Consider the following 27707-nt stretch of genomic DNA (forward strand, 5'->3'; position numbering starts at 1 on the left):
ACTTTCCGCCCACAAGTGAGAAGTGGGGCAGCAGAGGTCGGAGGGATGGGCGTCCCACAGAGGAAGAACCCTAACTTCTGTGAGGAGCATGGCGGGGGTGGGCAGAGGGCAGGGTCTGCCCCTGGTTCCTGTGTCCTTTCTGTCTCCACACTGCACGTTCCCACATCGCGAGATGAGGTGGGGAGGAGGGTGGCACTTCCTAAAGGCCAATTTCTTTTTTTTAAAAAAAAAGAGGATGAAGGAAAAAATGCATGATGTAGCAATCTGATAAAGCTGGGCTTGGACACAGGCATTCACTACACCATCCCCTTAACTGTGCGGTTGTTCTTGTGACTGTTTCAGAATAAAGTGGATTTCAGTTTGGTTTGGGAGACTGAAGAACGGAGTGAGTGCTCAGTCCACAGACCCTGGCTGCTGGCCCGGGATTGGAAAACTTCCCACCATTCCTTTCAGGGAAAGCTGCCCCTTCCATGCATGGCCTGTGACAGCTTCTCCTCAGTGGGGACTGACTCCAGAAAGGTTCCAGAAAGGTTCCAGAAAGCAGATGGTGCAGAGCACCAGGAAAATGTGAGGAAACGGGCTGAGAGTTTGCAGCAGGAAGCGAGCGCACAGGCATCGGCGTGGGGCTGTGACCCAGAACACGCTTCGGCGGGGAGTACACTCTGGGTGTGGCCTGGACTCCATCAATACTCACTGACACTCAGCCTGGCACAGGTGGGCCCAGGGCTGGAACTCTAGTTGCCCACAAGCAAAGCTGGTCCATTGCCCTGTGGGATCTAGAAGCCACACCAGATTGCCAGGGGGTGGTCTAAGGGCAAGGACTCTGCTGCAGCCACTCCAGAACCTCAATCTGTGGGTGGCAGGATGGCGCCAGAGGTCCATCTAGTCTCTACAGAAGGAACAGGTTCCACGCACCATCAGTGCCCACCAGTGCCAGGGGCCTTTACACCTCAGAGGAACTCGATGGGCTCCAGGGAACCCAGCCCTCTGCTCCAGGGGTCAGGCTAAGAGTCTGATGGTCACAAACCACTGAGTAGTTGACCCCTGGGAGTGGCTAGTGAACTAATACTGCCAGGAACAGGAGACAAACTGAGTCTTCCAAGCCCAGGCGGCAGGATGCGCAAAGGCTCAGAGGCGAGAAGCAGCCTCACATGAGAAGGACAGCAGCACCGTCTGGCTGGCAGAAAGGCTGCATGGGGTGGGGGGGGGGAATGGCCGCTGGAGACAGGCATAGAGGTCGGCAAAGGTGTGCTGGGGCGTGGCACTTTCAGAACCAGACAGCAGCTGTCACACACTTTCCATAGGCTAGTGACCCTCTGATGGCGCAGAAAGACCAGATCGGGGGTGATAGCAGGGGGAGATGCAAAGACCTGGCAAAGGCAAAGACCTCAGCTGAAGGAGTGAGGGCGGAGAGGAGGGCGTGCCTGGGGGTGTCAGGACCTGGGGGCACTGTGTCTCCCCGGGTCCCTGGGGCGGATGGCCATGCCAGTTTCCCGGTAGAGAGCTTGGAGGGTTTGGGTCAGAGCAGCGGGGTCAGAGCTACTGGGGGGGCATGTGATGGGTGCTCACTCAAAAGACTGCACCCTCTGGGCCTGGGTCCCAGGGTCTGGCCTCCAAACTAGACCATCAAGTCCTGGAGCAAGTGTGCCCCCCTCCCAGGGCCCAGTACTGAGTGGTCCTGACGAGGTTCATTTCGGGTCTGTAAACACCCAGCAAGCAACCACCAGCCTCAGGCTTGAACTGTGAGCTTCCGTGAGGCAGGGGCCATTTCTGCACTCACTCACACCTGGGCCGTCCCAGCCAGGCAGTGAGCATGAGCATCTGTGCACCGAGGGGCCCCAGAAGCCCAGGGCTGCCACAAGGACCAGCTGGGTCTAACAGTGGCATGAGCATCCGGTCTGAACGTTCCCCGCTCTTATTGCATAGTGCACTCACTTGGAAAGCTTTAAAAAGAAAAAAGCATGGTTTCCCCACCCCAGAAGAGGAATTGATTAGTCTGGTTGATTAGTCCAAGTAAGCTCCCTAGATGATTTTTAACACACAAGGAGTAAGAACGCTGCCCCTCCATAAAGCCAGCCTTGTTATTCACAAAAGATCCAGAGAGACAGGTAGAGGAAGCAGTGGCTACAACCCCAGAAGTGCTACGAACTTGGGGGGAGGTGGTACACCCAGTTACCACTAAGGAGAAACTGGCAGAACAACACACAGTCATCTGAGGACAAGAGGAGAGCTATCATCAGCCCCAGAACAAAGGGGTCTGTATTTTAGGGAGATCCCCACTTCTGTGATTCATGGGGCTTTCACCCATTCCTTCACAATTCACACGGAAGGCCCTTTCACAGTGTGGAAGGCCACGGCTGGCCCACTTGCTTCTCAGTTCTGCCAAGAATGAAGCGAGGGCCCCAGCTCACACACACCATGGTCACTACAGGTCTAGACAAAAACTGCTGCGTAGACCTAAGGCCCAGGTTCAGGCACAGCTGAACTCCGGGACACAAGGAAGAGATGGCTCTGCCCGTGCTGGGCTGCTCAGCTCTCTGCAGCTCATCCTCGGGCAGGCACTCGGCCTCCTGGCCACAGCTCAATAGGCCCAGTGAGCAAGGCCTGCAGCCAGACCACCTCTCCGAAGAACAGGTCAGGGGAGGAGTTACACCTGATGCTACCAGCTCAGTACTTTACATCTGCCTTCCCAGAGGCCTCCAGGCGATGCAATTAGCTGTGTCCCTCTGACTACCCCAGGGGTAGCCACAGACTTCCCTACTGGAGGCCCCCCAGAGGGGACAGGAAAGGGATGAAACAGTTGCCCAGGGCTTGAGAAGCTGGCATGGCTCTGGGTGTGAACATGGTCAGCAGTTCCAGGGGAGAAAGAACTCACACAGGCTGTGAGCATTTATAATCTGTGCAGGGACTTGGCCAGGACCTTAACCAGTGGCATTTAAAATACTCCAGGAGTCAGGCTAGACCACACTCCTTCCGACCCTCAGTCAAATGGAGCTCAGCAGTATCCGTGTGGACGTGCTGTTCATTCCCTTGCTGATTCACCTGATAAATGTACTGATCAGCCGCATGCCAGAAAGTATGCCAGGCCCAAGGGGCACGAAGGAGCACAGGAATTTAGTAGCTGGCTTGAAAAGTGCACATACCGGCGCAGAAAGTAGACATGATCTTGGGAGCACACCCCTGCTAGAGGGGAGGTACAGTCGGGTGTGCACAGGCAAGAAGGTTTCAAAGCAAGTGAGGGATGCACTGGAGTTTTCCAGGAGGCCAAGGGCGAGGACACTCCTGGTAGGTGGGACGGCAGGAACAAAGGCTTGGAAGTGGCCCTGTATAATGTTTGTGAAAGCACACGGCTTATAAGTGGACAGAGTGAGAAAATACTGAGCCCTGAGTGTGAGGATGAGGGGCTTGGGGAGAGGATGAAAGAGGGTCCGTGGGCAGGTGCTAAAGGGATGAGTGGGTGCTGTAGAGTAACCACCCCAAAAGCCAGCCTTTCGTAGACCAAAGGTGCATGCTCAAAGATTTCTATTTAGAGACAATGCAGGCAGAGGCTGAGACCACATTCATTCATCAAAAAGGAACCAAGGAAATGCTATGGCCAAAGCAGAGACAAAAGGGACAGGGCCCTGCTGCCTTCTAAGAGGCCAGAGTATACTGGAGAGGCCAAAATGGACCATTTAAAAATGGGGCAAATGCACTTTATTCATTCATGTATTCATTCATTCATTCAGCAAATATTTACTGAAAGCTACATGCCAGGCACTCTGCCAGGTATAGGAGAGTCAGCAGTGAACAAACAGACAAAAATCCCTGTGGCCAGTGACTGAAGGCAGACAATCAACAGGGCACAAAAGAAGTCACATGGCGTGCAGGATGACAAATGTTACGGAGAAAAATAAGGCAGGAAAGGAGGATGGGGTGCTGAGTGTCAGAGAGATAGCTGGGATACAGTGCTCACGACAGGAAAGACAAACACTGTGCCACAAGGCCTCACAAACTTGGGCGGGACAGTATGGAGCCTGGAGACCATTCAGGTGTGGGCCAGGGGCCTGAATCAGCGTTGGGGGGAGGGGGGAGGAAGAAACCTACTGGAGGGGTGCTAGGCAGACCTGGGGTCACCAGCATGTGGAGAAGGGGAGTGCCCTGAGCCATTTAGGGTCCAAGAGATGCCAGGGAACAAAGGGGAAACCCAGAGTGGGAGCAGGTCTGGGGGTGCAGGTAGACTAGGCCCGGGGTGGTTGAGTTGGAGGGACAGCTAGTGGGAGCTGCCTAACCAGCTGTGGCTTTGGGGAAAGAGAGATCATCAAACAAGATCAGAAACTTCTGGAGGACAGTGTCTGAGCCATCTGCTTAGTCTCCGATCACCTCCCCCAGCACCTAGGAAAGAGGAGGAGGAGAAGGGTCTCCCTGCCACCTCCCTTTGTCCTCAGGGTTACCTCTATCTTAGAGCTAAGGGGACAAGCACATGAAGACCTGACCTGTGGGAATGACAGAGCTGGGAGGAGACCCATGTCTGACCGCCCCAAAGGCTCTGCCCTTCCCACCCCATCACCTGCCTCCTCAGGTGAGAAATCTAAACTTGCAAGCTAACTCGCATCAAGGTAGAGAGCAGAAGAGACAGCCATCAACCAGCCGGACCCAAGAGTCACCAGACTTCCATCATGGGTGTCAGAGCAAGCCCTTGATGGCTTTCAGGGACAAAGATATAACTCCTAGAGATTCTGAGCACCAGCACCCCAAGAGCCTGCTCCCAAACAAGCCACCTTCTTCTACAGCCCATGCCCGAGCATCTGGCTGACTTCAGGAGGTGTAGACACAATGGCTGGCCCAGTGAGGCCACAGCTTTCAAACTCTTTTTGTTAACCGAGATTGCATCCACCCTCACATGCACAGTCTTCTACGTTTTGCCATTTCTGGAACCAATGTCAGCCAGGCAGCCAGTGTGGCTCGCTAGTCACTGGCTGCAGATGAGCATCTAGACCTGCAGCGTGAAAGAGAACGTCATAGAAAACACAGGCATTGACATCTCAGAGAGGCAGCAGAGAACTGGGGGGCTGGGGGTGGGGGGTGCGGATGCTGGTGGCACATGATTTGGGGGCATTCCTTATTTCATTTATTTTTTCCTTTTAACATAGACACAAACCTTAGACTCCAAAGAACCTCAGACGCGAGGAAACTCACTAGGTCACTCAGTACTGGCGCTTGAAGGGACTGTTTCCTCCCAGAGAGGAAAAGCCATCAGGGAGAGGAAAGTACCTAATGAGTGGCAGCAGTCAGAGCAGCTGACACGCACAGTTCGGCATTCTTTCCACTGCATCAGGCCGCTCGGCGCGTCCGCCTCCATCTCTGACGCTGCTCTTCCCTCCGCAAGGACCAGCTCTCCGAGGGCTTCCAGATAAAGTGCCTTTTAATGAGGCCCGTTGGCGTCTCCAATGAACGCCCCGTAAACCCAGTTCCATGCTGGCTGGAGTGTTTTTCAATTTCCTCAGGTCTGAGCTCTGCAAAGACGTAACTGAGGGTGTTAATCTCGGCCCTTGCTTTTTTGCTGGACTAAGTAATGAAAGCGAGCGCTGCACGGGATAGTGTTACTGCTGAAAGGGGCCTGCAGATGAGAGCCAGCCCCTGATTTTGCAAGCGAGGAAAGGAGGCCCTGGCCCGGTCACTCAGGGCAGCATCCAAGACGGGGAGGCAGGCCCCTCGGTTCATTTCTAAATTCTCTTTCTTCTGTTCCATAGCACCTTGGATAAACGTCAACTGAGGGGGTTTTTTTGTTTGTTTGTTTTAGCTCTAGGGACCATTTCTTTCTGTTCTCTCAGTGCCTGGAAATTCCAGGAAGGTTCTGATTTTGGTCAGGACTCTGCACTCGGTTTAAGTGAATTTCATCCAGGCAGCCCTTCGAACAGGACAGGGATGCAACATTGTACAGACCTTGAGGGACAGGTAAGAGGACTCCCTGGGTAATATACCTAAGGAGCAGCTATGTCAAGGACCCTAGGTTCTTCCTCCTTCCAAGAATTGAATCTGAGGAAAACACCCAGGTGCAGCCTTAGGTTTAGGTGCAGAACGTTAGTCTAAACAGAGTGAAGCAAGGCAGGGGAGTGGGAGAAAATGCGGGGCATTCCCTCCACTGTGCACTGGGGACAGGGAGCTATTCAAGATGTCAGGCTAGGGAGCCACCTCCACCTCCACCTTCCTCCAGCTGGTCCCCTTGGTCCAGGGCTCACTGCCAGAAACATCGCGTTCATGGCCCAGCCTTCAGTACCCTTCCACTCCACTGGTAAACCACAGGAAGGTTCTGGAGGGGGGAGGATCGGATCAGAAGCTCCCACTCCCAGACCACAGAGGCCATGAGAGCCTAGGATACCCTCAGATGAACTTGAAAATTTTTTCCTGATTTCTAGGAAGATTAACTCCACCGCCAAGCCACTCATGTCTCATTAACAAAATAATTGATGATAGCATATTTTCTCAGGAGACTTTCCACCATTCCCCAGGACTGGGCTGCAGGGACGTGATACTTGCCTCTCCGGCCCCCTGAGCCCAAAGTGGTTTTCAAGGCCAAGTGTGCCTGCCCAACAGAGGCTGACTATGCCCAGGAAAATCAGGCAATAGAGCCTGGTCCCTTCTCCTTTGCATCTGCTACCCCTCTGAACGTCCCACTCTCCAGCCTACACCAGGATCCCCAAGGCCACACACTGGGGACACAGAAGCCATTGCTCTCACTCTTCACCACAGCCCCATCCTCCTACAAGTGGCACCAAGCTTCGGAGTCATGCAACCACCTGAGAAGGACCCAGGGTCAAGGACCCAGGGTCATTTCTTTACAGTTATTCCCACAAGTAGCACCCTGAGTTCTGGGGGCACCACTCCCACAAGGATCCCAAATGTGCCCGCTTCTCTCCGTCATCCCACCTATAGGGAACCGATCTGCTTGGCAATGGCAAATGTAGCCCAGCCCTATTGGAAAGCCCATAGGCACGTGGCAGCACACAGGATACCAAACCCAGGTTCTCCCATGGGAGACCAGACCTGCATTGTACCTAGGCTGCTTTGAGACTTGCTCTTGCTAAAACTCCCTCACCCTGAGTTGAAGCAGCAAAAGCTTACTGCATATCTTTAAAGTAACTTCCTGAAGTCTGTGCTGATTCTCCCAAGGATTGAAGTGTAACCAGATTAATCACTCTTTATCGTTCCCTGGCATTTGCAACATTTTTTCCTTGTTAATCTGTAGGAAGTAATCAGTAACATCCTTTTCTTTGCTATCTGTAAAAAGTAATTACCTAAAGCAAACCTGAGCATAATGAATGAAAACCTTCTTTGATGCATTCTATTAAAAAGCCAATAAAAGCCTGTCAAGGCAAGGGTCGAGGCGCTCTCCCCTTGAGAGAGTGGCTGTGCCGACCCTTTTTCTCCACAGGACTGCGGTAGTCCTTGTGAATTTGTCTCATCTCATCCACAACACCACAGACACTGCTGGCCAGAGTCCACAGCACCCACCCACACCAAAGCCTCCATCACCTCTGACCTGAAACTCCCGAGTCCTCCCCTGCCTCCTACAGAGCAGCCAGGCTGATCTTCTGAAGTTACAGACGGGCTCATGTCGTGTCTCAGCTCAGCACCCACCCTCATTTTCCCTTTCCTCTTCTCTGCCCCCGCAGTCTATCCCCTGCCTGCCTCTCTGCTCCCATCACCCAGCCTCCTTCCTCCCACTTGCTCCACCCATGGCTGCCTTCCCCAGGTCCTTCTTCAGGATGTAATGGGACACAGGGCAGCCTGCTGTACAGCCTGTCCCCCAGGTGAAAATGAGCCCATTAGCTCCTCACATAAACACCCAGCCTGGCTCCCCACTGCCTAGACACCAGCACCCTCCAGCTGGTGCCTGTGGCCCTCCCACAGTGGGATGCTCTCAGGGCTGCGACTCCCAACGAGGCTGGATGTTCCCCTGTGTGCGATGGCTTCCCGGGGCTCCCACCTGACCCTTAACCACAGACCTCCTACCAGTTGTTGGAGCCAGACCCTCAAGCCCTTCTCCTCCCGGGAACACTCCCCCACAGCTCCAGAACCTGGAGCTCAGCAGGCCAGAGTGGGCAGGCAGAGCACCCCTGGGAGTCCAACTGAGTGTCTAAGCCCTTTTATGTGCAAAGCGTGTTTTCATTTCCTTCAGAAACTGAAAGCCATGAAATCCACGCGGGACTGCCCATTAGCCCTTTGGTTCTGTATCACCCACATCGGTAGAACCTATTAAATTCCTTATATGCTCTATTGTTCTCTTTCAAATGTGTCTTCCTTGTTCCCACCCCGTTCTTCACACATCCTCATCCTGATTCCCCTTTGGGGTCTGGCTGTGCGGGGGCGGGGGGAGAATTTTGGCCCTGCCACTTGTTGGCTGGACAGCCTTTGGCAAGTTACTTAGCCTCCCTAAGCTGTGGGTTTCTCATCTGTAAAACTAACACAGCACCTAATTTAAAGGCTTTCTGAAGATTAGATCAGGTGATGTGACAGAGCGCCCAGCACGATGAGGGATAATAATACTGCACACTGGTGTTCTCAGTAACAGATACTTACAGGGCACCCAGCTGTGGAAGACAACAAAGGACAGAAGGCCTTCGTGAAGTGCAGGAGAGACGCACACGTATACAACAGAAACAACGGTAACTGCAAACACACGGCATGCATCAGGCGCTGTGAAATGTTCAAATATACTAGCTCATTAGTCCTCACAACAACCCTGGGAAGCAGCCCATTTGACAGATGAGGAAACTGAGGAAAAGTTAAGGCATCTGTCCAAATGTCACAGTGGTGGCAGAGTCAGGGCTCAGACTGAGCCAGGCAGACCCCAGGGGCTGGGAGCGGGAAGCTCGGCCACCTGACTATGGCCTTGGCTAACAGAATGAGGGGAGCGCTGAAAACACAGTTCCTTTTAACCCCCCATGGCATCTACTATCACGCAGGGCACAAGCAGGGAGGTGCTCAGTAATTAAACTCTAGTCTGTGAACAGGACACCTCTGCAGGGTTTCCACTGCATCATCAACCACTGCCTGGTCACCAGCAGCTCTTCCTCATCGTCACCATCACCAAAGGCATCGCTGGCAGAGACAGCATGACTGAGTGTGGTCTGAGGGCAGCCCAGGACCACCTTGGGCCCTGGGTGTGGCCAAGGATCCCGTGGAAGTCTGGGCAGACCACCCAGCAGGCTTCCCACCCACACGATCCCCTGAGTTCAGGAAGTGGAATCAGAGCGACGGTGTGTGGGGGGAAGTACCTGGAGGACACGTCTGTCCGACTGACTGTTGCGGCAACCGCCCTGCAGTGGGAGTGAGGGAGGGGCTTCATGTCCTCCACCACATTTCCACTCTGAACTCCCACCCCCCCCACGCCCACCCCACCCAGGAAGGAAAGAGCAAGGACTGTGCCCGGCACGCCCAACTGGGGAAGAAAAGCATGTAACAGTCAAAGAACCAACAGAGTGGGGCTGCTGGTTTTTAAGAAAAACAGGTGTGATTCTGACATGGCAGTGCAACTGGGGCACCCGGGCTGACACAGACCTGCCTTTCCTGGGCGCTGGGCACTGTGGCAAGGGACAAGCCTAACATTTAGTAACAGACCTCAGCACTTGCTGGTTCAGGTGACAGTCACTGTACTCAGGATCCCTGAAGAAAAGCTTCAAAACATACAGATGACTTACGGTCACCAGGGAAGAAGACAGTGATCATAACACACAGAGATGGGAGAACGAGGTGAGCAGTCCCTGGCTTTTCACATGGAGCTGTGCCACTCACAAAGCTTCCCCCGAGCCTTAAAGTGCGTCCTTGGCCACAAGAATGAAAACAGGGTCAACTCGGCACAAGAATAGAGAGAGAATGTAATCAAATAGAAAGTCTGAAGTGAGACCTACTTATTTCATGAAGTGAGGGGGAAGCTGGGAGGAAAAGGACGGAATGAGTAACAAGTGGTGCTAAGGCAGCTGGTTTACCACTCGGGAAGTGTAACGATTGTATCTGCTCCCATGCCTTCTTCCACGACAGTCCTGGCAGATTGAAAAGCAAAACTACAAAAATTACTAGAAGAAAATGTAAGTAAATATTTCTATAATCCTGGGGTTGAGAAGGCCTTCCTACAGGACAGCACCAAAAGCAAAAATCCTAAAACATATATCTGGATACATGACAATTTTAAACTTTCTATGTCAAAAAACACCACAAATTCTAAATTTTAAATAACAATAACATCCATAACAACCTGAGAGAACTACTTGTAAGATAAAAGATGGGCAAAAAGTTACAATCTTTAATATACAAACAGTGCATTAAGGAAAAAAGTGAACTCTTACTAGAAAAATGTATAAATTCCCCAATATGTAATACACAAAACATAAACTTACAAAAATGTTCTCTCTTCCTTGTTAGTTTTCAAAGACATACAAATTAAAACAACTAAGACCACTTTTTGTCTTCCAAGGTAGCCAATATTTTTTAGCACAACAAATGCCCAATACATTTAAAGAAACAGGGACACGCATTTTGGGGAGAGCAATAATGAAACCTGTAGCAGAAGTCTTAACCATGTGCTTACTCTTTGACCTAGCAACCCCAGGTCTAGGAGTGTATCCGTAGGGAGCACTGGGAATGCCAGGTGGAAGGATCCTCAACACAGCAAAGCTTAGCGTGCAACAGACCCGAAAACAGCCCGAACGCGCCGATCCAAATGCCTGGCTGATTGAGTCTGGTCCATCCAGAGATGCAGTGCTACGCAGTCACACAACACCACAGGTTAGAAGACTATTCAATAAGATGGAAAGACAATAAAAATATTTTAAACCAAGAGCAGGGTGACTGAAATGCGTAACAGAAACACGCACACGTGCAAAGGTCTACAAGGCCATGGACAGTCCAGGGGTTAACACCGTCTCCCCAGCAGGTGGGATGAACCATTACCTGCATTTTCCTTTTTCCCCCCCTAGTCTATTAATTTGTAATTTTTCTACAGCTAACCGGCATTGATTCGGTAACATGAGAAATAAAACAATAAAAAAGTTTAATCAGAACAGAAGCACCAGCGCAGGGGCTTGGAGCTACGCCTACAACCTGCCCACGCCTGGGGAAGCCACGGTCCAGGAGACCCCCCTGCTCAGGGCCATCTGGTCAGGGGGATCATTGGGAAACTCAAGCGCCGCCTGGGCCCCAAAGCCTCCCATCCAAGTCACCATTGGCTAGTTATGAGTCAAACTTGAGGGGGCTTCAGGGTATGTGGTGGGGGGGTTGCTGCTAAAAAAAAGTGTAATTCTGAAACTAACTCCGTAGACCCCCAAATTGCATGCGACTGAGAAAGATAATACAGCCCCGGGCACCAACCGGGTCACAGTCCAACTTTCCCACATCAAGAAGAGGGTCACTGAGCAATTGTGGGGGGGTGTCACTGAGAGTTCCAGCAATGGTGACAGGAGGACCGGCTTAAGGAAGCGAGTGCCATCACCCGGTTGCAGGGTGAGGAAAAGACCAGGGCTGTGGAGGGGCAGTGTTCTGTGGCAGTGGAAGGGCAGCTGTTCTGTGTCCAGGGACAAACGCATTACTGACCAGAGTTGCCAACCTGGGCTGGGCCCTGGGGCGGCTGACCGGGTGCAGGAGGCTGTAGACCACGTTCATCAGGGGCGTGGGCAGAGGGTGGGAAGGTGGCAGGGCCTCCACCGCTCAGATGAGCAAGCACAAAGGATCCCAGCGCCGGGATAATAATAATCATAGGTCCGCACAGAAATGCTGCAAGGTCCCAGAGAGAAAAGCGGTGCCTGAACTGAGCAGGGAAAAGCGCAGAGGAAGCAGGCTTCAAGCAGGCACGGATTAACAGAGAAGATGGGGGAGGAAATCAAAAGTGGGATGAGTGAGGCACCATTGCCAGGAGGCAACGTCGGAGGAGAAATAAACTCCCCGCACCAGCACACCCACACAGCCAGAGAGGGAGCAGCCGGGAAGTTCGGGGTAAAGAAGTGAAGGAAGGCCACAGGGAACTCGAACCCGAACATAAATGGCCTCTAGGAAGAGGGGAAAACCGTCCTTCAGTAGGAGACAGGAGTTTCATCACCAGCAGGGTCAGTAACAAGCTGGCTGTGGGGACCCAGTTCTTCAATGCCCGGCGCGTCCCTCAGGGGAATACTAATGACGGCATCCAGCCACCTGCCCGAAGTGTCCACCTGGACCCTTGCACCCTAATTTTCCCTTGCCCTTCATGGCCCTCTATTGAAACAGGGTTGGCCTCCTTCCCAGTCCCGCCACACACCACACAGGATGACGTATAGCCTGGTAGTTTATTCCTCAAGGTCCTTAATTGTCTCTTGTCCTGAGGCTCACAGCAGGTCTCCAGGGAGCCCCAAAGATGTCGTCACTTAACATCAGTAGGTACTTGGAAACTTCGGGTTTAAACACAACGATGTACAACAAAACCAATTTTATCACAGGCCAATCGAGAAACACAAGAGGTAAGTTCCTACAGCATATTCCTGGTCACGAACACATCACCAACCTCTAAATAAAGACTCAAAACACTTCTAATATTAAGCACTGAAATAAATGTGAGCCACATATACATGCAAGAAATGTTAATAAAAACAAGTCAGATCATTATTTTTCCAACCCGCTTATTCCTGTTCAGGGTCTCAGGTGCCCGCTGCCCATCCCAGCAGCTCAGGGCACAAAGTGGGACCCACCTGGGACGGAACGCCCTTCCGCTGCAGGGCCGCTCACACACACACCTCACACTCTTCCTGGGACAGCCGAGACTTGCCAATTCACGGCACACGCGCAGAGTGGGGACATGGGAGGGAACCGGAGTCCCGGAGAAAACCACGCAGACGTGGGGAGAACGGGTCCACTCCGCACACAGCGGCCCAGGCACCGACGTGTTTTTTCTCATCGATGCTTTAATGACGTTGAACAAAACGACATTCGTTATTTCGGGGTCTGCTGTACTTGAACTGCCGAGGTTGAACCAAACCTTTGATCACTCATCACCAAGGACTAATCGACTCTTGGAAAAACCTGAGTATTTTTAAGCAAAAAGAAAATGAAAAGGAAAGCTTGTACTGAGCCAAACAGCCCCCTGAGCAGCGAGCAGCTGGTACGAAGCAACACGGGGACGATGTAAGCGCCGTGAACCGCAGCACCAGAGGAAGCTGCTGTGACGTGAGGGGTGGGGGTCAGGACTTGGGACGTCTCCACTTGGCCCCCACCGACACTGCCAGCCAACACCCTGCCGGCAGCCTCTCAGGGGCTTGTGGGTGTACAGAATCTAAACCCTGTGTGGCACTGAAGTTGTCACCAAAGTCATCAGGTATGGGCAGGCCTGTGCCCCACCATAGGGACTTGGGGAAACCCCCCCCAAAGTCTGGTGGGGTGGCAAGTGTTCCAGCCTCTCCCCAAGAGGTGAAATATAAAACCATCGGCTTCTGCCTGTTTGGTCATTTATGCAGCACCCACCGACCCCCAAATCCTTAGCACAGGTAGGTGAGGAGTCAGGCACGCCAAGTCCTGGGGACTCTCCCTAACAGCAACTTACACTGCACTTCGGCACTCAAGGCCTTCCGCCAAGCACTCCTAAGAACTAACTTACCGATTTAAACAAGCAAAAAATTGTTTTAAGATTTAAACAGACATTTCTCCAAAGAAGATACACAAATGGCCAAGAAGCACATGAAGAGAGGCTTCACACCACTCGCCATCAGGGAAAGGCACACCAAAGCTATGGTAAGATGCCGACGCACACCTTCTCGGATGTCTAGAATCAAGAGGCAGACGCTAACACGTGCGGCTGAGGACTCGGAGAAAGTGGAACCCCCGTGCTTCCCCAGGGGGGGATGTAAAACGGTGCCGCCACTTTGGGAAACGGTCCAGTCCGGCAGTTCCTGAAGAAGTGAAACACAGAGAGGACAGTGAACACCCTGCTCCTGGTCTGGCCTGCGGCGAGGGCGAGCGAGGATGGGGAGGATGAGGACGTGGAGCTGCAAACCAGCGGGAGCTCCAGAAGGAATCTGGTGTTTATCAAGTACCTGCCACCGTGTGCCAGAGACCTGACAAGTCGTGCCAAGTTCAGGACAATCAAAACTAACGTCTGCTCTTGAATGTACCCCTTCGCCAGTGGCCCTGTGAAGGCTGTTAACACCCCCTCCCCCCACCAACGCCACCAGGGTATTCACTCTCTGCTGCCCCCAGGGCCTGTGGAGCCCCCAGGGAAACAAAGCTCAGTAAACCAGCCTCCACCAGCCTACTGGAAGCCCACCTGACCAGGAAGCTGTTTTGATCTAAACCTGATTCACGAATTTTGTTTACTATAATCCCAAGACAAATTAGAAAGTTCCCTTGATTTTACTTTATTTTTTAAATCAGCTCACAGAGCTGTCTAGTAAAAAACAGTTAAGTAATCAAAGGAAGTTTAAAATTGGGTATGCATCACTGGTTTCTGAGAAAATGTCAAACCCGGTAACACGGTAACATTGATTTGAAAAGGAGATAAACTCAGGAGGGTACGTTAAACTGTTATTGATACGTTCGCTTCTTTAAAGCTGTGAAAATCAAGAGATAAGCTCTGTTTGAGCTATAAAGAAAATATTGACATTAAAAAAGAATTAATCCTCACATCCCTTTGAGGTAGACACTGACATCAACCCTCTTTTTCAGGAGAGGAAACTGAGGCACAGGGAATAACCTGCTGCGGGTCACCTGGCCACCCTACAGCCCTGCTGGAAACCGCCTGCAGCCTGCCACAGAGCACCCGCCTGTCTCACTTGCAGTATGGCGGGAACAATGGGGGCGGATTCCCTCTCACTCCTTTCTAGAGCGTGTCCTGTGCAAGATGACTCCTTCCCCCTGCTGTGGACCCTGTCCCCCACCCAAAAAGGTGTGGGGGTCAGGGCGAGAGGGCACATGCTTGTCCCACGGGCATGGCCCGAGGGCCAGTGGCTCTGTCTTGGGGCTCTGCCGTCTTCATGCCTCAGAAATGCACAGGCCCGGCTCTTGGCCTCACCAGCCCTTCTGCATCTGCTCCACCCGCACGCTCAGCCTTCCCTGGAGAAGCGAGAGCCTCTGCCATTTTCCCTCCCGTCAGCGGCCCAGCCCCTTTCCCTAGCTCCCGATGACAATCTGTTTTATGTCCTCTCGGCCTCCCTGCCCCGTCTCTCGGCTTTCTCTCTATTCATGTGCTGTTTCCTTAGACGCTGCATTTTTTCCTATAACATCATGTCTGATCCAGACTTTCCTAAAAGCACCCTTTCAGGCCTCACAGCTTCCCCGGTGTCGCTCCCCGCAGGGCAGGACCTGCACCGAGGCCCCTCCTCCACCCAGTGGGGCCCACCTCTGCCGGCCCCCACACCCATTCAGGGAGTCACAATACACATTTTCATATCAAAAGCCACCCCTGGTACCTCAACCACAAATCCTTCCTGAAAGTGGCCAAAATATAGTTAGTCAATGATAAAGAAAATAAATAGGATGTGCTCACTGCTTAAAAATAGTTATATCCCATACTTGGACTTCAATATAGGAAAACGTTCTCCAAACTTCTACTTCTGGTCGACCTTCAAAATAATACATTTCTCATCACCTCTTCTGGGGCGGACAAGGCGTGTTTTTCCGCTAGCTCTGTGAAAGGGCAGTCCCCAAGCAATACAAACAAGACTCTGTACTGAGAGGCAATTGGAAGCTGACCTTCTGGGACCTTCTAAAGTGACAATGAGAACGTGATGGATGGCAGTGTTCTCCGGCCCCGGTTGTCAAGCTGAGGCAAGCCCCGTCTTCCTCGGCTCCACAGAAAGCCTGGGACTTCAGCTTTGGAAACAAAACCGGGCCAAGTCAGTGAGATGTTGCAGAGAAAGGGGGCGGGGGAGGGGGGGCCTCGGGAGGAAGCCCCCACCATCACAGTGGTTCCTTCAAATGGTTCATGGAACCAAACAGCCAGTAGAGACTCTAGGAATCACCCAGCTTGACCTTCAGGAGCCAAAGATGGGGCAGCTAAGGCCCAATGAAGTGAGGACTTGCAAAGGCCACCCAGGGAGTTGGTGGGAGGGGTGGGTCAAAACTGGAGGTTGCTTTCTGACCCCACGAGGGCTCTGCCCACGATACCACAAGGCCTGCCCTCACACGAAGCACCTGCTCCATCGTCCTGGGTTCAGGGCTCTGCTGAGCCACTTGCCTGTGTGCACAGGGATCTGAAAAGCTCACAGCCTCTTCTCCAAGAACAACAGAGCCCTGGCCAGCACCGGTTAACCAAGTAAGTTGATGAGACCCACAGGCGGCTTTCCGGGCTTCTAAAAAGCTTCCGCAATCTGCCCCCTGGAGAAACAAATGCAAAGACGTTGAAGAAAGGGCCACCCAGCCTGTCTCTGGGGCCTCCACCCTATCAGCTCACATTTGTTTTGTTTATGAGAGGAAAATTCTCCGACTATTCACAGAGAGGGAGACATGAGTTCCCTTTCTCTGAGGCCTAGCAGGCAGCAAGGACCTCACTCTTCAGCCTCACAGGCTCTCCTCCATCACACACGGGGCCATCAAGAGCCCCAAGTCCATCCAGGGCTGCCCCAGAGCCCCCAGGGGCTCACCACAGCCTGTCTGTTGTCTCCGGGGGCTGAGGCCTCAGAAAATGTCAGCACCATGTGTCATGGGCCCTGGGGGGAAGATGAGTCAGTGCAAAGAGCTCGCTCCTGCCTGCCTTCCCTCTTTCTGAGGCCTCCTAGTGTGCCGGCAAAGCTGGTGTTTAAATGAGCTCTGGCACACTGGAGTGGGAGCCTTCCAGGTTTATCAAATCCTTCTCCAGATCTCAGCCGGGCTCTGTCCAGCTCCAGGTGCATCTGCAGACAAGGACTCCGTTTCAGCACAGAGATGGGGCTCCTTCCCTGACTTGAGCACTGAGAGGGAGATTTTCAGGGTCAGCAGGACACCTGCACACCCCACCCCGACCCTGGGGACACGTGCTAAGCTGACACCAACAGAGTGGATCTTTGCAGCACTCGCAGAACCACCTCCATCTCCTACACTCCCACCCAAAACTGGAAAAGTTTTCTCAGAGGCCTTGCACTTCCAGAATCAGTGTCAAAACACCTTCTGGTCCACCCGGAGGAGCACGAGCTCACCTGTTCTCCATTCCCCCCACTTTCACTGGACCCTGCCATGTGTCACAGTCCCCACGCTTAGGAAGCCTGCGCTGGAGGAAGGCAGAGGAGTGGAGGGAGACCCACAGGCCAGGAGGACTGGGGGGCAGAGCCTTCAGATGCAGCCCAGGCTGGGCACTGCCCCTCCACACTTTCCCCCCCAAGGAGGACGCCCTGAGCCCCGTGCACAAGCCCTCCCATGGGGTTTGGAAACACAAAAGCTGCCCCCGGGGGCTCCACCGTCTGAGGAGGGAGATGGCACAGGTGCAGATGCAGTAAGTGCTGCCACCAGGAGCGACACAGGACGGGGGGGGGGGGGGGGGGGGGGGGGGGTGTCTTTCCCCTCCGTTCGCATGGAGGACGCCTTTTTCCTCTCACCCTCACTTCAATATTTTTAAACTTAAGTTGATACATCAATACATCTTTTGCAAAAAATCATCCTCTACGGAAACACATGCTTGTTGTCTACTAACAGCAACATTTATCCCATCTTGAATACCTTCATGCAGTCATCCAGACCTTTTTCTAAGTAAGCACGTACATGGTTTTTTTTAAAAAAGAAATTAAAAACATTACATGCTCATGCTATTTTAAATTCTTCTCTTTTTCTTATTCTTTTTAAGTCAATAAATAAGGCACAATTTCTTAATAACCGAATCGTACGTAGTTCACTTTATGGCTATATTAGTGTTTATTTAACTAATCTATTGTTGGACACATTTTTCTGCTGAATGTATTTCAATCCTGCAGATTAACTATGTAGTTTTCTCGTCATCTTTCCCCCTGTTTCATCTCCACTTCCATCTTCTCCTGATGCCTTCTAATCTCAGACTGTCCAATGCTGAGGAAGGTTGGCTTCAGTTGCCCTGAGAATGTGTCTTCCTGCAATTTGCAGGCGCCAATTTCCTGGCAGGTGCTCCTGGGTCTTATGGTGTAATCATCTTCGGAGGCAGGCTCTCTCAGATCCGGTGGATTCTCACTGTTCACGGCAGTTACAGCCTATAAAGCTGCTGGGAACACTCGCTTAGCGAATTCTGAACCCTGCTCCTTAGGAAACACAGAGTTTGGTTCCTGCAAGCCTCTGGTCCCATTTCCACAAATTGATCAACACTGAACCTTGTTTTACGTGTGTTCCTGTTTAAAGACACCGTATTTTATATACACTGCTGATTCACTAGCAATGAACTTGTGGCCAACAGCACTGTCACTTATGCCTGAAGGAAGCTTATCTAACACACGTGTTTTCTCTGTAAGGCATATCACAGCCTTCTTGTGCTTAGGGACACTAGACAGAGCTTCAGCACTATACCTGGAGCCATTTTAAACGGTGAAATTGCCAAGAAAAAGCACAAAAATTTAAAAAACGTGGGACCAAGTAGACCACAAAAAAAACAAACAAAAAAGCAACACTTGTTCACAGTAAGAGCTGAAACAAGAGGGCAGAGCCTGGCCTCGCTCTCCTCAGCCGGGGACGGGTACATCGGGTGACTCAGGTTCTTGAACTGCTCTGCTCAGCCACCATCACTGTGAAAGGGCCACGGGGATTGTTTTCGGGGTTACAGATAAGTATTAGGGACTGCGCAAATTCGCAAACACGGACTCCACAAGTAACGGGGCTCAATGGTGCCGTTCTTTTCCCTCGGTTCTGCTCTATTTCCCCTAGAAGTCCATTTGTTTTCCCTTTGCTTATCTTTAAAGGGGCAGAATCTGTAAAGTTCAATATCTTTTAATGGACAGAGTAGCCCACCCTTGGCCCCTTCTCGGCCCACTTTGCAGGGTACAGTCACCAGCTCGGCTCCGTGGCAGAGGCATAGGTTGGGAGCCACTGCCTGTTTTCTGGGACTCTTGACAAACTACATGCCCAACCCGTACGGCTGTTCTTCTCCAAGGGAATGAGTGGCACCTCACAGAACACACCACCTCTCTCAGAACGTGCTCTTCCTCCTCCACGAACCCCCAAAACTGCACCCTAAACCGCCCCCCCCAACACACACATGGCCTGCTTTTAGCCTCGTTCTTCTCTGGGATCTGAGGAGTTTGTCTAATGCAGTAGGTTGAATAGCCCCCAGAATACATGTCTATGTCCTAATTCCCAGGGCCTGTGAATGTGACCTTATTTAGAAACAGGGTCTTTGCAGATGTAATTAAGTTTAGGCTCTTGATATCAGATCACCCTGGATTTAGGGTGGGCCCTAAATCCAGTGATGGGCGTTCTTATAAGAAGCCGAAAAGGAGAAGACACAGCGGCACACAGAAGGGAAGGCCGTGCGAAGACGGAAGCAGAGACTGGAACCTGGCGTCTCCAAGGGTTGCCAGCACCCTGCAGAGACTAAGGAGGGCAGGGACCAAATTCTCCCTATGAGCCTCCAGAAAAAAACAACCTGGCCAATGTGTGGATTTCAGACTTCTGGCCTCCTGACTGTGGGAAAGCGAACTTCTGCTGTTCTAAGCCCCCCAGACTGGGTGGGTCTTCTAGCAGCCCTAGGAAACGAACACACTGAGGTACAGAAAGATGGAGGAGGTGGGAGGAAGGAAAAGGAGTTCTGCTCTTCCCACCTCCAGGGGCAGCAGTTAACGGGGTTTCGGGTTTACTCAATGAAATAGAAGCTGGCACTCTGAGTCAGCCAGCATCCGGTAGGGAAGCATCATCCTGTCTTCATTCAAACATCTGCATGAAGCAAAACCAGGTCAGAGGATACAAAGGACAGAGGGAAAAATGACAATGACAGACCAGGAGAAAATAATGGCACCACATACAACAAAGGATTGTATCTAGAATATATAAAGAACTCCAAAAAATAAACAAGAAAACCCAACAGAACACACACACACACACACATGAATATTCATGTGACAGAAAGGAAACCTGTATAGCCAATACACATATGAAAAGATGCTCAATCTCACTAATAATAGGTATATGCAAATTAAAACAATGCATATGAAAATTTAAACAAGCCCATTGGACTGACAAAAATATACACATCTGATAATATCAAGTGTTAGCTAAAATAGGGAAATGAAAGCTTCCATATAGAGCTGGTGGGAATTGAAACAATCATCTGAGCTAGTTGTGGTGGAAACAGCCAAACAATTCTGGTTCTTGGTGTCTACCCTCCAGAAATCTCACATATAACCCCAGGAAGGATAGATAAAGCTGCTGATTGCAGCAATGTTTAAAAAAAAAAAAACTGGGGCGAGAGGCTGAATGGCCACCAGCGGGAAATGGACAAATGAGTTGCAGCTTGTTTATACAATGTCATACCCTATGACCCTGAAAATGAATGAAGTAGAGCCCGATGAAGCCACATGGACCCATCTCAAAAACACAGCCATTGCAAAATGATACATCTGGTGTGACAGCCTTGTACATAAACTCACTAGCTTGTGCACAACACTCTGTATTGTGCATAAACACACATATGTAGTAAAAGTTGAAAATATGGGAAGATAAATCAACTATACTATTCGTCTCTGGGAAGAAGAGAGTTTAGTGGAACAGAACAGAATGAAAGGTCTATCAAGGTACTGTGTCAATATTGTTCTCTTATTTTTTAAAAAAGTTTAAAAAATGGAAGAAAAAACAAGCAAGCACGTAATTATCGTATGAAGAAGAATATCACAACTTCTTGGATGGTGGTCCCATCAAGTGTTCTCAGAGCACAGAGGGTAGACTTCTACCTCCTTCTACCTGAAGGTGGTGGGTGACTCTAGAGCTTTGAAAGAAATAGGAGGGGGGAGGGGCCGCGAGGGTACCGGAGACTGCGAGATCTCTGCAGCTGCTCAGAGCCCCCTTCCTGGGTGGCTTTCTCTGGGCCACTTGTGCCCCAGGTGCCAGGGCCCAGGAGCCCAGGGGAGAGGGAGGCGGGGAAGCTGGCTCCTCCCATCCCGGCAGCGTGGGTGTGGGTAAGAACACTGTGCACAATCAAAAGTATATCATGGAACATCTAGAAGATGTCATCAACAAACCAGAGGGGGAGACGTCCCCACAAGAACTGCAGCTCCATTATTTCAAAATGCATGCTTATGACGGCAATAATTTGCTTGACAGCCCAGTACTATCCACAGCCATCACTCCTGTCCACAAGGAAGAAGCTATGAACAGGCACCACCAACTAGTGAAGAGGAGCAAAGGAACTTAATAGATGGCATGTTACAAGACAAGAACAATGATGGATACATCAACAGCGCTGCATTTGCAAAATCACTGCAGTAGACACTTTGACCATCTTCTAGTTAGTATGTAAACGTGACCCATTATAATGTGATGGAACACTTTCAGTTTCCAACTACTGCTGAACTATTTTGGTAAAAACTTGTAGCCCTTGTTACACTGGATAAGAAAGAAATCAAGAGAAATAAAAGAGAAGAGAAATGGGACATATTATAGTCCCCACGTACTGTTAAATCTCCTGTCGGACAAGGGCGTGGTTACAGAATCTTTTTAAGAACGTTGGATAAGTGGAGCTGAGTACTCAGGAATGTGATGCGAGTCTCTTGGTTTTAGTTCTTGCTACTAAAAGTAAGACGAGCTTTGCCAAGTGGACACGTTTTTCAGTAACAGTGAAGGAATGGAATGAACGCCAAACGTTGCCCCTTGTGGGTCCTGTCCCTTCAGGTAAACGTGCGCACTGTTCTGTAAAGTTCTCCTGGCCTGAATGATTATGTGCTTTGGGCAGGTGAGCATTGATTAAGTTATTTCAAAGCCACAGCATTAAAACGAAGGTCAAATATTGAGTTCAGCTAACCACAAAGTCTGTATCTTCTGGCACTCTGAATATGACCCGCCACTGACCTAAGTGATTAACCTTTTTCAGTTTTTCCATATTTTATAAAATTACTGCCATATCCTTATACTTTATTTCTTTTATGTCTTCTTCAACCTGGGAGAGACCTTGAACTTAAAAATGTTCTCTACTCTAATCAACAGCAAATGTTTTAGCTTCCTTAATATTTCTATTTAACTCTTGTTTCCAGGGTTTCGTTCTTTTCATTTAGGAACTTGGGAATGTGAGCATTTACCCCTTCTGCTTGATACAGAGGCAGTAAAACTACCCGCAGCTATTGCCTAAGTGCAAAGCGAACAAAGGTCATTCACCCAGCACGGTGATTAGCCTGATGCAAGTTCCATTGAGGAGTGTTGTTTAAAGGATCTCTTCTAGCCTAAATACATGGATTCTTTCAGATCGGGAAAGATTAGAAAAGAAGCCCCCAAATTCCTAGCAGTGTGAATCTCAACAGTAGTTGAAAATGAAAAGCAGCAGCAAATGTGATTTGGTTGATTGGGTGAGATGGACACCCCATGACAGAAAACCCGGAACGGTGATGAATGGGGGGAAAACCGCACACATTCTTCTGTAAGAAGTGCAGAGACTTACTTTCTTTATTAAAGTATACTCACGAGGAAACACATGAATTTGTAAAAATGGATTCCTGTGTCAAGTATTTGTGCAATCCGAACTGAACTGTAAACTGTTCTTATCAAATCTAGTTATTTTGAAAGATTTATATAATAAATTCTAGATATCTGACCAATAAAACTGATAGAACAAAAAAAAGATAAACAGGTGGGATTGGGAGATGTGTCTGAGAAAAACTTCCATAGTACCTATTCCTGCTCTCTTGGGCATTCTGGGCCAGACTCATATGCTACGTTTACTGAATATATATTGTCTTAAGTTTTCAAATCTTAATGTGTAAGTAAAGGAGTTGAACACTTTATATTTATCTTTGAAGGCAAAACTACGGAGGTAGTGGCTGTGTAGCTGCGGATTGTCCGATCAACATCCAGGGGCTAGAGAGCTGGAAACGCTTTCCAGACTCCCTTGCAGCTAGGCTCTGTGTGTGATTTGCACTTCACGTGAGACAGTGGGGCTGTGGCAGGGTGTGGCGCTGTTTCATAGGTTGGGCTGTGGGGGAGGCGGTGTTCTGGAGCTGGCAGAAATGGCTCTACCACCTGGTTCTGCAACTTCCTGACTGTGGCAGAGGCAGCAGCTCCCTTGGTGGCTTGTTCTGGGGGGTGGTTTTAGGGTTTTGTTCCTGGACGTCCACCTTAAGTTTTTTCTTCAGTCCTCCCAACAATTCTGAGAGTTATCTAAACTATTGACAAACAAATCCCTTTCTGCTTGAGTTAGTGGATGCTGTTATTTGCAGCTAAGAACCCCGACCACAGCAAGTTCATCAAATGTTTATTATCAAGCCCACAGTCTTTGATTAAATCTTTTTTCTCATGAGCCCACAGCCTCTTGAGCTAAGATTTCTTACCACTATGATCAAACCATGTTTGACAAACAAATTAACCAATGTATGAATGAGTTTCAAGCATCTATGACACACAGTAGAAAGAAAACTTTGAAACACCCAGAAGATGAGATTAGGCAAGGGTTTGACAAACTTTTTAATGTAAAGGACCAGAGAGTAAACATTGTTGGCTTCAGGACATACAGTTTCTGCCTCAGTGACTCAACTCGGCCATTCACAACTCAGTGTGAAAGCAGCCACAGACACAATGTAAACAAGTGAGTGTGGCTGTGTTCTGATAAAACTTGATTCACAAACACACCTGACTGGCTGGATTTTGCCCATGGACCACAGTTTGCCAACCCCCTCCCACCAGAAGCTAAAAATACAACAATCAATCACCAAAGGGACTCCAACCTGTGGGAAGTTGGGAGAAGCCAGCAAGCCCTGGACATCTATGGCCCATTCGCAGCGGAATGAGCCACAGATCTAATCCACTGGGTCCCCCTGTTTACACAGGCCTCCTTCCCACTCTGACTTCCTCTTTCACTTCGAATGTAAAATCTGCAAACAGTCCTAACGAAGGAGAAAGTGCCCACCTGTCCTTCACTTATTTATTTATTTATTTATTTATTCATTGACAACAGCATAAATAACACTTATTTGAGCACTTAGGAATTTTTTCTCTCAACTGGCTGAGATATATAGAATTTCCATTTCAGTCTTTATAATTAAAATGCATATGGAAACTTAAACTGATGGAGACATTAGCATTTATAAAGTGTCTTGATATACTTTAACATATGGTAATAATAACTAAACAGATTTGGCACTTATCAGGATAACTTCTGCCCTAGAACCATAAAATGTGGAAAGTGTCACAAATACAAAATGTATTATGGTTTTACCTCACCTCCCCAGTGCAATGGCGGAGCCACACGGGCCTGGGTCCAAGTTCCGTCGCTTCTCTCATCTTGATGAGTGACTGTGAGCACATTGCTCCCCTTTCTGGGCCCCAGTTTCCTCAGTTTTAAATAAGTGTGTGGTTGGGGTGACAAGTGAGAAAGCCTGCATGTTAATAAGCACAGGGCACAGATCCCAGTAAATGCTTGATAAACAGTCAGGGCTGTGAGGATGACAATGACGACGATGATGATGACAGAACAAAGTATATTTTGAAATGCCAGCAACCAGATGGCAAGTTTGTGATCAGAACCAAGCTCAGAGCATCTAGGGTATTCAGCTCCGTGTGTTCACTTCGGGGAGGTCCCCAGCTTCACAATTCCACCATCTTTCTATGATAATAGCTCGCACAAAATATCTGTCCCCAAGACACAAAACGCAAATGGGTCTACTTAGGCACACATCCTCAGTACCAAGAGTCAGGGACTAACTCTGCCCATCTCACCTATACAGCAGGTAGAAAGTCCCACCTTTGAAGTGAACCACCTATGGGATCACAGACAAGCCACTTCACAGCTCTGGGCTGTGAATGGGCCAGGAAGTGTGGCCCATTCAGTGCTTCACAGACTTCAATGTGCACATGAGTCACCTGGAGGCTCTCGTTAAAATGCAGGTTCTGATTTGGTGGGTCTGAGGTGGCGCCCCAAAACTCACATTGCTAACAAGTTCCCAGGGGATGCTGATGTATCCTGAGGCCCCACTTTGGGAACCACTGACCTAGAAGGTCTCTTGGTTCCCCCACCCCCAGACTAGTCACTTCGATCAGAACACTAGGATATGTCCGCTCACCATTCATTCCTTTTTCCTTCTCCTCTCCCCTCTATCTTTGGGCAGCCTCCCTTTTTTATCCCACCCACAGGTTGGGTGGGGGATTCGCACAGTTCCTGGAGAGCCAGAGATAGGTTGGTTGTTCTCCATCAATAGCATGGAGGGGCGCGGGGGAGAGAGAGAGAGAGAGATCCCAAGGAACCCCCCAAAAAAACCTTTACAGGCAAATCCTGCTCCTCCTTAGCATGGAGCCCTCAACCCCCCGCTTCCTCTCCACGTAGAAGCTAAGGATAATATCACTAACACCGAGGAACTCCCACGTCTCCACAGATTTATAATGAAACCATCAGAGCAGGAACGATTATTCTGGGTTAATGCCTCCTACATCCACCTGCCGACTGGGAACATTCTTTTCTCGGCTCAAAAATGTTCGTAAGCCTTTCCAGGCCACCGTTCACACATACCAGACTCCAGATCCTCCAGTGAAGGCCCACAGAGGCGGCTGGCTGCTTAAAAGACCAGCCTTGGGTGGGGTGGTGGAGATGGAAAAGCCGATTTCCTAGGACCAGAGTAGCCTCATCTGACCGGCCAGGGGCTGGCCCCAGAAGTCCAGGTGTCAGAAGGAAGCTTTTCTGGGAACCCTGTCCCTGCTGGTAAAAGAGTTAACACTATGCCTTCCCATTCCAAAGTGGACACTCAGAACAAAACACCTGACCACACAGTTCCCAGCATCCTGGCCCAGACAGGAAGCATGAGCTCTGCCCGCAGTGGGTCCCGAGTACAGGGTGCTCCCCCAGGACCCCCACTGCTGGGTCTCTCATGGGCCCCACATGGTCAGCAGGGCCTCTGTGGCCACAGTGAGACCTGGAGACAGGTCACCCCACCCTTGGGGTGCCCCACTTGGAGGCGCGCCCTGTGGTCCAGGCCTGGCCCCGTCATGTGGAGGAATTCGACTGTGACTCTGAAATGTCCTGTGGGCAGCGGGCCCTGGCTGTCCTGTCGGGACTGTGATGCCAACCTCCCTCTCCACAGACTAAAGCCCACATGGGAAATCCCGCCCTTCCGCTGGCCAAGTCGCCTCCTCCGAAGACTCCCTGTCTCCACCACCCGCCGGCAATACTGCACTGAGTTCACAAAACAGCCGGACCAGGGCGTTGTGGGGCAAACAGTCAGCCGGATGTGCCAGCGTTCTGGCTGGCAGGAGCACCCTCAAATGTGCCAGCTTCGACATGTCAGGCTGTTTGCCTGGCGGTTCTGATCCTATTGTTACCTCCAAGGTCACACGGGGCCTTCTCCACCCCTCAGAACGGCTTCCAGAGCCCTCTGCACTCACAGCTCCCTTCCAGGGCTCAGCAGCACACTTCCTGTCAGAGCCTCTCTGGTGCTGTCAATAATTATTTACAATTATCTGGGTTTTTTGTTGTGGTGAAATATGCACTATCTTAACCATTTTTCATTGTCGCAGCTCAGTGGCACTAAGCACATCCACACTGTTGTGCAGCCATCACCGCCATCCGTCTCCAGACCTGCTTCATCTTCCCGAAAGGAACTTCGTGCCGGTAAACCCTGACCCCATTCCTCCCCGCCCGCAGCCCGACAGCGCCCTCCGACTCTCTGTCTCTATAAATTCGACTCTGAACCTCATATAAGTAGAATCACACAGTATTACCCTCTTGTGTCTGGCTTATTTTACTTAGCATAACAATGTCTTTCAGTTTCCTCTATGTTGTAGCATGTCAGAATTTCCTTCTTTCTTAAGGCTGAAAAAATATATGTATATAATCACATTTTGTTTATCCTCTCATCTGTCGATAGGTATTTGGGTTGCTTCCACCTTTGGCTGTTGTGAATAATGCTGCTATAAACGTGGGTGACAAATACCTATTCATGTCCCTGTTTTCAATTCTTTTGGGTATATACCCTGTCAATTACTTTTTAACTTGGTCTTGACATATAGTATCTGTCAGAAAAAGGCTCAGCTAAGTATAGTGTTCATGGAATTTTCCCAAACTGAACACACCCATGTCATCAGCACCCAGATCAAGGACCAGGATACTGCCACCCTCCCCAGATGGCCCTTTAAGTCGCCCTCCTGCCGTAGTCACTACCGTCCAGCACCCCAGGGCGACGAATATCCTGGCTCCTAACAGCGCGCATTGGCTTTGCCTGTTGTTACACTTTATGTAAGTGGAATCATACAGTCTGTGTCTGGCTGTTTGTACTCAGCATTATGTTTGTGAGGTTCAGCCAGCTGCTGCATGTAGTTGTGGGTTATTCGCACTCATTCTTGTACGGCTTTCTGCTGCATGAGACATGACAATGTATCTTTCTATTTTATTGTTTGGGGTGTTTATGACTAGGGTCCAGGTTGGACCATTACAGAGAGGGCTGCTATGGGCTTAGAACACATGTCTCTTGGTAAACATAGGTACACACTTCTTATGGGTGTACACCTAGCAGTGGAATCACCGGGCTGTACGGTGTAGTGTACAGCACTGTACACACATCAACTTTAGTAGATTAAGCCAGTTTTCCAAAACTGGCTGTCCCACTTGACACTCCTGCCAGCAGAGTATTTCACCAATACTTGACACTTTCTTATCCTTTTAG

The 27707-nt window shown here is 50.2% G+C and overlaps 1 protein-coding gene and 1 pseudogene across 5 annotated transcripts in view; one reads left to right on the top strand and one right to left on the bottom strand.

Moving 5' to 3' along the window:
* Positions 1-27707, bottom strand: part of NTN1 (netrin 1) — a 197858-nt gene that overhangs the window by 88387 nt on the left and 81764 nt on the right. The window lies entirely within an intron of this gene.
* Positions 20974-22121, top strand: LOC112308663 (multiple coagulation factor deficiency protein 2 homolog pseudogene; annotated as a pseudogene).

This window comes from Desmodus rotundus, chromosome 9 (assembly GCF_022682495.2).
Source record: "Desmodus rotundus isolate HL8 chromosome 9, HLdesRot8A.1, whole genome shotgun sequence".
NCBI classification, from domain to species: Eukaryota; Metazoa; Chordata; class Mammalia; order Chiroptera; family Phyllostomidae; genus Desmodus; species Desmodus rotundus.